General features: G+C 46.8%; 1 pseudogene; it reads left to right on the top strand.

Annotated features, from left to right (window-relative positions):
• The window catches only part of LOC111963091 (endoribonuclease Dicer-like), a 40,507-nt pseudogene extending 28,978 nt beyond the window's left edge, over positions 1-11,529 (top strand).
• The last annotated feature ends 1,669 nt before the right edge of the window (positions 11,530-13,198 follow it).

Below are 13,198 nucleotides of genomic sequence, written 5' to 3'. Positions count from 1 at the left end.
GTGAGTTGTCACCACACTGGATMCTACCCTAAAGCTGTGAGTTGTCACCACACTGGATGCTTCTCCTAAAAGCTGTGAATATCTCCCACACTGGATTGCTACCCTAAAGCTGTGAGTATCTCTACACTGTGATGCTACCCTAAAGCTGTGAAGATATCTCAACACTGATGCTATCCTAAAGCTGTGAGATATCTCCACACTGGATGCTACTCTAAAGCTGTGAGATATCTCTCACACTGGATGTGCTTCCCTAAAGCTGTGAGATATCTCTACACTGGATGCTACCCTAAAGCTGTGAGATATATCTACTACACTGGGTATGCTTCCCTAAAGCTGTGAGATATCTCTACACTGGATGGCTACTCTAAAGCTGTGAGATATCTCCACACTGGATGCTTCCCTAAAAGCTGTGAGGATATCTCTACACTGGATGCTACCCTAAAGCCGTGAGAAATATCTCTACACTGGGCATGCTTCTCCTAATGGCACCCTGTATTACTTTGATACAACAGCTGGAACTACTTTGACCAGAGCCCTATGGCCGTCAGATCTGACTTGTTCCTTCTGGAGCATCCAACAGCTAGATGATCTCTGTCTTCTCTCTCCTGTTGCCAGATACCAGAGTGTCTCTCGGGACAGTTACCCTGTACCGGAGCAGTCTTACTACCTGTATGTGATTGGCATGGGTTCCTCACCACCCCTCTGCCCTGATGAGCTCAACTTCCGCCGCAGGAAACTCTACCCTCCAGAGGGGCACTACCAGGTGCTTCGGCATTCTGACTGCCAAACCTATACCTCGGGTAAGGACAACACACCTATTTCAGTTTCCCACTTTGAGGATCAAACCAAATTTTTGGTCCAGAAACAAAATCATAGTTATTTTCGCGGATAGTAAACAAGAATTCCCTATCAATGAAAACTGATAGCGAAACATCATCTATTTTCTGTATTGGAGGCAACAGCTAAACAGCAGGGCCCACCTTGCTTTTCCACAGTTAGTATGCCCGTTTATTTTAATGTTTACTGTGATACTCACCTAACCCCGTCCTGCTCCCTCTCCCACAATCCCCGCACTTTTCCTGTGTACACGCGGGCGTCTGGATGATCGTGTACCATCTCCATGGGCTCCAGAAGGCTGGGTTCACTCTGAAGTGCTGTCCAGCTGGACCTGATCAAACCAGACACGTACACCCCAGTACACTCTTTCTCTCCAACACTCCTCCGCCTGGGAGAAACCTTGCCTGTGGAGTTCCAATCCCACGCAGCCGACTCGGCCTACTGCGTTCTACCTCTCAGAGTGTTTGTGCTGAGTAGTTAACCTACCGCGTTTCTACCTCTCAATATTTGTCTGTGAGTTAGGGCCTACGTGCTCTACCTTAATGTTGTGGTGGGTTAGCCTAACAGACATTTCTACCTCTCAATGTTGAGAGTGGATTAGTTGGTATACTCGTCTACTGCGTGGTCTACTCTCTCAATGTTTGTGAGTTAGTAGTAGTACTTCTCTGCGTATTTAACCTTAACTCAGTAATGTTGGTGAGTAGTTAGGTAACTACTGCCTTCTACCTCTCAATGAATTGTTGGAGTTACGTTCTAGTGGTTAGTCTACTGCTCCTCTACCTCTCAATATTTGGTGAGTAGTTAAGCCTACTGCGTGTCTACCCTCAATCGTTTGGTGTAGTAGTTAGGTTAGTCTAGCGTGCGTTTTTCTTCTATCTACCTCTCAATGTTGGGAGTAGTTAGGTAGTCTACTGCGTTCTATCCTCTCCAATGTTGGTGAGTTAGTTTAACATACTGCGTTCTATCCTCTCAATGTTGGTGAGTTAGTTAGGTAGTCTTCTACTGCGGTTTCTACCTCTCAATCATTTGCGTGACGTGCGAGATTTTAAGGCCGTACTGGACGTGTCTAAGCGCGTGCGTAAACATATGCTTGTGTGAATGTGAGTAGTTCACATGGAAAGCCTCTGACTGTGCGTTCTACCTCTCAATGTTGGTGAGTTAGTTAACCTACTGCGTTCTACCTCTCAATGTTGGTGAGTTAGTTAACCTACTGCGCTCTAACTCTCAATGTTGGTGAGTTAGTTTGCCTACTGCGCTATACTGCAATGTTGGTGAGTTAGAACGCAGTAGGCTCCCTAACTCTCCATGTTGGTGAGTTGGTTAGCCTACTGCGGTCTACCTCTCAATGMTGGTGAGTTAGCCTACTYCGGTCTACCTCTCAATGTTGGTGAGTTAGCCTACTACGGTCTACCTCTCAATGTTGGTGAGTTAGCCTACTGCGGTCTACCTCTCAATGTTGGTGAGTTAGCCTACTGCGGTCTACCTCTCAATGTTGGTGAGTTAGCCTACTGCATTCTACCTCTCAAGGTGGGTCAGTGAGACCCCAACATTACACATAATACTGTAGGCCCTGTTTTTTAAGGACAAAACACACTGCAACGGTGGTGATTCAATATGTAGATTTGTTGGGAAATGAACAAAAATTGTCAGCCCATGTTGTCAGTCGATAGTACTGCTACCCGCTGTTCTTTACCTTTCGTCGGCATGGCGTGTTTTGTCCTTCATGCCGTAACTAATGATTCCCTCGTCATATAAYATCACTAACACACTGTCTCCTCTTTCAGTTGAGGATTCCAACACTCTAGATTTGGATTTTAAATTCATGGAGGACATAGAGAAGTCCGAGGCTCGTGTTGGCATTCCTACCACCCAGTACACCAAGCAGAATCCCTTCACTTTCAAACTGGAAGACTACCAGGACGCTGTRATCATTCCACGGTACGCTGCTCACTTCACTACATACCCCTCTCTGACGGAGGAGCCAATGGAGTTTTAGGTTAAGTTCCAAATAACACCCTATTCCCTATATAGTGCACTTCTTTTGACTAGGATGCCATTTGAGACACATCTTCACATGACCCACACGATAATAAGATTATTTCAAAAACTGAAACTACCATGGTGCAGATTTGGATGTAAACATCTCGCAATTTTTGAGTGGCYGATTTAAAGTACATCTTCACTGTTCCATTATGCCAAACCTTGACCTCTAAACCCTCTCTCTCTCTCTCAGGTATCGTAACTTTGATCAGCCTCACCGTTTCTACGTGGCTGACGTTTACACAGACCTCACACCACTTAGCAAGTTCCCGTCGCCGGAGTATGAGACTTTTGCTGAGTACTACAAAACCAAGTACAACCTGGACCTGTCCAACGTAAACCAGCCACTACTGGATGTAGACACATACACTCCCTCACCGGTGACCACGAACCGATCAACGAGCAGACCTTGGTTAGAAAGTGACGATAACCGACTCGATAGGGGAGACGAGAGACCGCAGACTTTGAGGTACCCGAGAGAGATGAGGAGGTACCTGAGAGAGAAGAGGACCTGAAAGAGACTAGAGCTATGATGAGAGGGATTGCAGCGACTGTGGATTACAGACCAGGAAACATCGAGAGGGAGAGGACGGGAGAGGAGAGAGGGAAGGAGCGCGGAGAGACTGAGAGCGGGAGAGGACGAGAGAGGAGAGACGAGAGAGGGAGAGACGACGAGAGAGGAGAGACAAGACAGGAGGAGAGGACAAAACGAGGAGGGGAGAACGAGGAGGGGAAGACAGGGATAACGAGAGGGAGAGAGACAGGGATGGACGAGAGGAGGATTGGGAGAGAGATAGAGGACGAGGCAGAGAGAGGTAGGTAGAGGACCAAGAAGAGAGACGAGGGACCGGACCAGGCTTGAGTTAGGTATTGGATGATTTCCCGCAGCAGAGGAAGCTAACCCATGATAGGATCCAATAAGTATTGGAGTGACAGACGAAGTGTGAGCGAGGACGAAGACAGGAGAAGAGACAGACAGAGAGAGAGAGGATCTGTGAGAGAGGACAGGAGATGGGAAACGAAGGGGCAGTGGACGCCGACCGCGGAAAAGCTGACTTTCTTTTGGAGGACGCAGGCAAACAATAGCGCGATGAGACGGAGAAGTGCGGACAATCGTAGAGAGCAGTGCGGCCCTACACGTAAGGCGAAGAAGAGAGCGGATGAGGATGGACCCATGAGAGGCTGAACTCTTTGTAGTGACCAAGAGATCCAGGGAGGGCGCGCAGTGGGAGAGAGGACGAACGGAGAGGGGAGAGTACGGCGCGATGAGCAGCAACGAGGTACGGAGGACTCGAGAAGGGGGGAGTGGAACGAGATTAAGGCACGAAGAGACATTTAGAGGGCGAGAGAAGGGGGATGAGGACTGAATGCTCAGAAGGAAAGAAGAGAGGGGCCCCGAGGACGAAGAAGCTGGAGGTGGGGAGAAGAGAAGTAGGGAGAGGACCAAGGAGTGGGAGAGGATAGCCCGCAGACGAGAGACCGAGCGACAGGGAGAGTGAGCGAGCCCTCGGTAGCCCGAGTGACTCGCAGACGGGCGGAAAGAGCGACTGAGGGGTTTAAAGGGAGGAGACGAGAGAGGAGAAAGGTTAGTGGCTATAATGTTAATGCTGCTATGGTAGCCGAGGGATGAGAGGAGAATTTGGGTAGCGGAGAGCAATAGAGAGGGACTTGAGAGGACAGGAGAGGGGAGGGAGAGAAAAAATGTATCATTAATTACAACTTCTGTCATCATAAGGATGACCTCTGTCTCTCCATGGCTAGTGTGGGGAGCATTACCAACATCAACATGAGTAAAGATATGGGGAGAACCCTTTGTCTGTTCAACTCATCCAGTGTTTGACCTCTGACATCTCCCTGTAGCCTGAACCTGTTAACCCCTCGCCACCTGAACCAGAAGGGGAAAGCCCTGCCGCTCAGCAGTGCAGAGAAGAGGAAGGCCAAGTGGGAGAGTCTACAGAACAAACAGGTGATCTAGTGTACACACAGAGCCATGGCTCTATACCGGTTTATGGCTGAAGATGAGCTCTGAAAATGAACTAGATTAGAATATGTTGGAGAACAGCTGTACTCCTAGGGCCCTGGTCAAACATAGTGCACTGTATGGGGGAAAGGGTCTCATTTGGGACTTAACCAATGTCTAACTTTCCTCACTCTCCTCCCCTCCAGATCCTGGTCCCAGAGCTATGTGCCATCCACCCCATCCCAGCCTCTCTGTGGAGGAAGGCTGTGTGTCTCCCCAGCATACTGTATCGCCTTCACTGCCTGCTCACAGCCGAGGAGCTGAGGGCCCAGACAGCCAGCGACGCTGGGGTAGGAGCCCAGACCCTGCCCTCTGACTTCAGGTATGTCTCATCTCCATTTTCCTATATTTCACTCCTTTTTTAAAAATGGTCTAAATAAAGTGTGTGGTGGCTCCCCGTGTGAAATAAACCTGACTGGACTTGGATGAACTATCTAGGGCTGACCCCATTTAGTCGATAGGCTGGTCAGATGTTGTCGATCAGTCACCAAAACATTTTTGMGGTTCATGGTGCATAAGACACCTGTCTGATTGGTGCCTGTCTCAGTGMACTGATCCATTGTGGAGGCCAGGAATGGCACAGTCCATCACTCTAAGACATGTGATACTGAKATTGTATATGATTATATTATTTAAAAAATAATGAGTAATCGAATATTTTATAATAAGTGCGCTTTCTCCCTCGTTGGATATGGTCGCTGTCCTGAAACATAATCTTCAGTGTGCCGTAGAATTGGCACCTTTCCCTGTGTTGCTTCAGTTGTGGGGGGCTTAAAACCTCTCTGGGATATGTGGGACGGTGGCGTCCCACCTGGCCAACATCCAGTGAAAATGCAMAGCGCCAAATTCAAATAAATTACTATAAAAATTTWACTTTCATGAAATCACACATTCAATATACCAAATTAAAGCTACACTTGTTGTGAATCCAGCCAACGTGTCAGATTTAAAACAATGCTATTATCTGAGGATAGCACCCCAGCTAACAATCACAGACCATCATATTTCAACCCTCCCGGCGCGACACAAAACGCAGAAATAAAGATATAATTCATGCCTTACCTTTGACGAGCTTCTTCTGTTGGCACTCCAATATGTCCCATAAACATCACAAATGGTCCTTTTGTTCGATTAATTCCGTCGATATATATCCAAAATGTCAATTTATTTGGCGCGTTTGATCCAGAAAAACACCGGTTCCAACTTGCACAACGTGACTACAAAATATCTCAAAGTTACCTGTAAGCTTTGTCCAAACATTTCAAACTACTTTTGTAATACAACTTTAGGTATTTTTTAACGTAATAATGATGATCAAATTGAAGACGGGATGATCTGTGTTCAATACCGGAGGAAAACAATATGTAGCATGCTTTCTGGTTACGCGCCTCTAACAAACAGTACACTTCAATGGAGCCTCATTCTGAACATGGCTACTTCTTCATTTCTCAAAGGAACCCTCAACCAATTTCTAAGACTTGTTGACATCCAGTGGAAGCGATAGGAACTGCAGAAGGTCCTTAGAAATCTGGATTCCAATGAAACCCCATTGAAAAAGAGAGTGACCTCAACAACAACAAAAAACCCGAATGGTTTGTCCTCAGGGTTTTGCCTGCCAAATAAGTTCTGTTTTAGTCACAGACATGATTCAAACAGTTTTAGAAACTTCAGAGTGTTTTCTATCCAATACTAATAATAATATGCATATATTAGCATCTGGATTGGAGTAGGAGGCAGTTTACTCTTGGGCACATTTCATCCAGTTAGTTAAGATTCAAAGATTTTCTCACTCAAAAAAAATGGCGTTCCTCACAGATGTTTCATTATTTAACCTGTACACCTGTGTTGTCCTAAAACAGTGGGTGTGCAAGAAACGTAATTAAATAATTAATGGTTCCCAAAGTGGTTGAATGAATTAGGAGGTTTGAAGAGGATTGTATGGTGATATATGTAATAGATATACAGTTGAGTCAGAAGTTTACATACATTAGGTTGGAGTCATTAAAACTATTTTTTCAACCACTCCACAAATTTCTTCTTAAACTATAGTTTGGAAAGTCGGTTAGGAATCTACTTTGCTGCATGACAAGTAATTTTTTCCAACAATTGATACAGACAGATTATTCACTTATAATTACTGTATCACAATTCCAGTGGGTCAGAAGTTTACATACCCAAGTTGAACTGTCCCTTTAAAACAGCTTGGAAAATTCCATAAAATTATGTCATGGCTTTAGAAGCTTCTGATGGGCTAATTGACATAATTTGAGTCAATTGGAGGTGTACCTGTGGAATGTATTTTCAAGGCCTACTTCAAACTCAGCGCTCTTTGCTTGACATCATGGGAAAATCAAAGAAATCAGCCAAGAACTCTGAATTGTACCTCCACAAGTCTGGTTCATCCTTGGGAGCAATTTCCAAACGCCTGAAGGTACCACATTCATCTGTACAAACAATAGTACGCAAGTATAACACCAATGGACACGCAGCCGTCATACCACTCAGGAAGGAGAACTTTCTGTCTCCAGAGATGAACGTACTTTGGTGTGAAAAGTGCAAATCAATCCAGAAGAACAGCAAAGGACCTTGTGAAGATGCTGGAGGAAACAGGTATAAAGTTCATCATATCCACAGTAAAACGAGTCTATATCGACATAACCTGAAAGGCCGCTCAGCAAGGAAGAAGCCACTGCTCCAAAACCCATAAATAGCCAGATAGGATTGCAACTGCACATGGGGACAAAGATCGTACTTTTTGGAGAATGTCTCTGTCTGATGAAACAAAAATAGAAACTGTTTGGCCATAATGACCATACGTTATGTTTGGAGAAAAAGGGGGAGGCTTGCAAGCCGAGAACACCATCGTAACCATGAAGCACGGGGTGGGCACATCATGTTGTGGGGGTGCTTGGAGGGACTGGTGCAGTCAGAACGTTAAAGCTTGGTCGCAAATGGGTCTTCCAAATGGACAATGACCCCAAGCATACTTCCAAAGTTGTGGGAAAACGGCTTACAGACAACAAAGTCAAGGTATTGGAGTGGCCATCACAAAGGCCTGACCTCAATCCTATAGAAGATTTGTGGGCAGAATGGAAAAGCGTGTGCGAGCAAGGAGGCCTACAAACCTGACTCAGTTACACCAGCTCTGTCAYGAGGAATGGACCAAAATTCACCCAACTTATTGTGGGAAGCTTGTGGAAGGCTACCCCAAAAGCATAGCAATTCGACACATACAACAACACAGAGTTACACATGGAATAAACAAAACATACAGTCAATAATACAGTAGAATAAAGAAAACAAAAAGTCAATATACAGTGAGTGCAAATGAGGTAAGATAAGGGAGTTAAGGCAATCAATAGGCCATGGTGGTGAAGTAATTACAATATTGCAATTAAACACGAGAATGGTAGATATGCAGAAGATGAATGTGCAAGTAGAGATATTGGGGTTCAAAGGACTAAGAAAAATAAATAAATACAGTATGGGGATGAGGTAGATAGATGGGCTGTGTACAGATGCAGTGATCTGTGAGCTGCTCTGACAGCTGGTGCTTAAAGCTAGTGAGGGAGATATGAGTCTCCAGCTTCAGTGATTTTTTGCAGTTCGTTCCAGTCATTGGCAGCGGAGAACTGGAAGGAAAGGTGACCAAAGGAGGAATTGGCTTTGGGGGTGACCATTGAGATATACCTGCTGGCATGTCAGGAATTGTGAAAAACTGAGTTTTAATGTATTTGGCTAAGGTGRATGTAAACTTTRGACTTCAACTGTATGTGCATAACGGCAAAATMTATMTAGTGTTCACTGTTCCAAATGGTCAGTAAAAATAATAATATTGTAATCTAACAGCAACTGTTTGGCACGCATTATACTCACGCAGTGCTTGCTCCTATACCCTCGTTTATCTGGAACACTACATAATGCCCCTAAATCTCACACGGTATCGGTCTTTATAGGTATCCAAACCTGGACTTTGGATGGAAGAAGTCCATCGACAGCAAGTCATTCATCTGTCTGCGTGATGAGGATGAGGAGGAGGAGGAGGAAGAGGACAGCGGTGACGATAACTGTAAACAGCAGGGCCAGACTGTAGCCCCCGACCCTGGACTTGCTGCTGCTGTTTCCCAGCATCCCTGTAGTGACTGTCATGTCTCTTCGCTGCCTGAGGGGTGCGACATCGGCCAACGCCCCGAAGATGACAGACCAGAGGACGAGGAGCCCCAGCAGCCAGACTCGGCCTCCCGCACTAGCATCCTCGCTAACGGCACTGCCCTCATTGCCAATGACAACGGTGACCACGCACACCTTCACGACGGACGTGACAACTGCCAATGTCTCCCGGCTGGTTCTGGTTTGCCACTAGAGAAGGAAAAAGAACTATCAACAACACAAACCACTACCTCAGTTCTTCCTGTGCAGCTCTCTCCAAGCACAGAGAACCAGAATCTAACCCCAACACCCCCTCAGCCCCAGCCAGGGACCCAGCCTCCATCCCCTCAGCCCCAGCCAGGGACCCAGCCTCCACCCCCGCAGCCCCAGCCAGGGACCAGCTCCATCTCCCTCAGACCCCAGCTCCACATCCCCCCTCACCCCCAGCAGGACTCCTCAGCCAAGGGACCCAGCCTCCACCCCTCAGCCCAGCCAGGGACCAGCTCCACGCCCAGCCAGCCCAGCTCAGGGACCAGCCCCATCCCTCAGACAGCTGCTACCCCCTCAGCCCCTAGCAGGACCCATGCCTCCACCCCTCACCCCCAGACCAGGGACCCAGCCTCCACCCCTCAGCAACCTCAGCCAGGACCAGCCTCCATCCCCTCAGGCCCGCAAACCAGGGACCCAGCCTCCAGTCCTCAGCCCAGCACCAGGGACCAGCCATCATCCCTCTAGACCCAGACCCTCCACCCCCTCACCCCCAGCCAGGGACCCAGCCTCCACCCCCTCAGCACCCAGCCAGGGACCCCAGCCTCCCATTCCCCTCCAGACCCACCTCTACCACCTCAGCACCACTACAGCCAGGGACCCAGCCTCCACACCCTCACCCCAACCGCCAGGGACCCAGGCCTCCACCCCCTCAGCTCAGCCAGGCACCCAGGCCTCCATTCCCTCGACCAACCAGGGACCCAGCCTCCATCCCCTCAGCCGCCAGCACAGGGACACCACCAGCGCTCCATCCCCTCAGACCCAGCCTCCACCCCCTCACCCCGCCAGGGACCCACGCTCCACCCCCTCAGCCCAGGCCAGGGATCCAGCCTCCACCCCTCAGCCCAGCCAGGGACCCAGCCTCCACCACCCTCACTCCCCCGAGCCTAGAGCGATGAATGTAGACCAGGGAGGACCTCAGAGCTCCGTGAGGGCGACGGACACCACGTGAATCAAGCTACCTCAGACTGCTGCAGCCCAGCAACGATGACGGGGCCCGCCGGCACAGCTCCCATCACCACAACACCTTTACCTGACCCCTCAGAGGCCCTAGAGAGCCAGGAGATCACCACCAGCAGCTCTGTAGTGGGGGATACCCTTGGCCCCTGCCCCAAGACCCTGGGGCCCAACCCTGGGCTCATCCTTCAGGTATGGTTCAACAAGGTTTTCAGAGTTAGTTGATGGTTGCTTGTGTCGATTAATTGAAGTTTTGATTGTTTTAACTAATAAATATCAGATTTCCTATCAAAATATACTTAGATATTCACATGCATACTAGACATATACTTACTTGTCTGTTGTGGGGGAGAAAAGCCACAAATATTTAGAATCAACACATAATCTTGTTTATTTAACTTAAATCTCTGTTCAGCAATTAAAAATATCACTTACATGTGTTTTCAATGTTTGATTCCTACCTTCAAGCCCTCAACAAAAAGTGATTCAGTCAAAAATGTTTGTTTCTGCAGGCCCTGACCCTGTCCAACGCCAGTGACGGCTTCAACCTGGAGCGTCTGGAGATGCTGGGAGACTCCTTCCTGAAGCACGCCATCACCACCTACCTGTTCTGTACCTACCCCGATGCACACGAGGGACGACTCTCCTACATGAGGAGCAAGAAGGTGAGCCTAGGGGAGGGGTGAGGGGAGCGACTGACTTTTTGCTTACGTCCCAAACTGTACCCTATAGCCTTTATAGTGCACTACTTTTGATCAGGGCCTACATTAGGGCTCTGGTTAAAAGTGGTGCACTATATAGGGAATAGGGTGCCATTTGGTATGCATCCCGGGGGTTGGGGTTGAATGTTTGTCAGTTGAATGCTTTGTTTGCCTATTTGTATGAGAGTTTGTTTTTGGTTCTTTGTTTTACTGTACATTTTGTCACATAGGCCTACATTTCACCTAATGTATTCTTAGAAAGTATACATATGATGTATGTGTGGAATGGTGTYAATTTAATAGTTATTTTGTGTTTAACAGGTGAGCAACTGTAACCTGTATCGTCTGGGAAAGAAGAAAGGTCTTCCTTGCAGGATGGTGGTGTCCATCTTTGACCCACCYGTCAACTGGCTGCCTCCTGGCTACGTGGTCAACCAGGACAAGAGCAGCGAAGACAAATGGGACGAGGATGAGGTACGTGATGCTGTGTGTGTTTGTGCACGTGCTCGTGTTTGTTAATTTGCCTTGTGAAGTTTGTCTTACATGAGCCTTCTTAGCCTGTTCATCACTCACTTGTATAATTTTCTCTGCTCCTCTCCTGACTTGGCCACTAGAGGGCAGGCCTATACCTTACTGCAGTGGTTCCCAAACTTTTTATAGTCCTGTACCCCTTCAAACATTCAACCTCCAGCTGCTTACCCCCTCTAGCACCAGGGTCAGCGCACTCTCAAATGTTGTTTTTTCTCCATCATTGTAAGCCTGCCCACACACACACTATACGATTATATTTATTAAAACATAATTAGTTTTGTCACAACCGGCTCGTGGGATAAGTGACAAAACTCTTATAGGACCAGGGCATCCAAATAATAATATACAAAATAATCTATAATTTGCCTCTTTATTTACCCCCACTTACATATAAAACTGTTATTTGTTCATCAAAAATGTGAATAACTCACCACAGGTTAATGCGTGAGCTGGAAAGTAATGCGCATTCAAATCAACGTTTATTTGTCACGGGCGCTGAATACAACAAGTGTAGACCTTTAACAGTGAAATGCTTACCTTACAGGCTCTAACCAATAGTGCAAAAAAGTATTAGGTGAACAATAGTAAGATAAGACACAATAAAAACAACAGTAAATAAGGACAGGCTACATATACCAAGATTAGCGAGGCTATAAAAGTAGCAAACTTCGCCTACTAACAAACTCAATCTCTGTTGAAGTGCCAAGAGGTTATGGACTGTAGGTGCGAGAAAGGACGACAAAGGCAGAATTTACCGTTTTACTAGGGATTTATTTCCTACACCGTAATATGGCGGAAAAGCGGGCTGGTCTCGAACCCAAAGGTAAAAGAAAAAGTAAATATCAAAGCTCCCCCCGTCTCCTATCTAACCTGCCTACCCACTTAACTTACCTAACTTAGCACCACTTGTGCGCCAACCAAAAACAGGGGGTCGCCCATGGTCTTTACCTAGTGTGTGCCTAGACAGTGAATATAACTACAGGTATATGTATGCCGCGGCCTCTTGCCTAAGCACTCCAAAGTGCCTTCCCCTTCCCCCCTGGGAACAAATGAAAACAGAATAATTATTCAACAATTCACACACACTCAGAAACACAGACATAGCAAAGCTGCTACCAACAAACACTAACATATACATTACTCCACGACCATTATGCTTTAACCCTCCAGCAACAAATGCTCTATATAACATTCAAATGTCAAACCTACAATGATTCTCTCTCTTAATCCACTAAGTGATCTCTCCAAAATATTTCAATTCTCCCTCTAATCTCTTCTCTAAAATATTCAAATTTCTCTCTCTAATCTTCTCCAAAACATTCAATTCTCCCTCTAACTCTTCTCATGATTCTCTCCAAAATTATTCAATCTCTAGCCTACAATGATCTCTCTCTAATCTCTAATAAGTTTCCCCTTTTCTCTTAAACAGGAACACTGGCTTTTATATCTTCAGGTGGCTATTAGGTCTGATTAGAGTCAGCTGCTTCTTGACGAGGGGCGCGTCAGCTCTCCAATTCATCAATTAAAGGCCCTTGAGGTCTAGACCAATCAGCTAGTTGGAGTACTTCTGGAGCCATCTCCTGGAAACACACACACTCAAATACAAACCGAACACAGGAAACTGTAGGGACGTTAACACGAGGCTACATTTATATCAAGTGTACACGAGTATCAAATCCAAAGAGCTCGATTTTCA

Source organism: Salvelinus sp. IW2-2015, linkage group LG4q.2 (assembly GCF_002910315.2).
Source record: "Salvelinus sp. IW2-2015 linkage group LG4q.2, ASM291031v2, whole genome shotgun sequence".
NCBI classification, from domain to species: domain Eukaryota; kingdom Metazoa; phylum Chordata; class Actinopteri; order Salmoniformes; family Salmonidae; genus Salvelinus; species Salvelinus sp. IW2-2015.
Note: the sequence above shows the minus strand (reverse complement) of the source record. Positions and strands in the feature narration are given on the sequence as shown.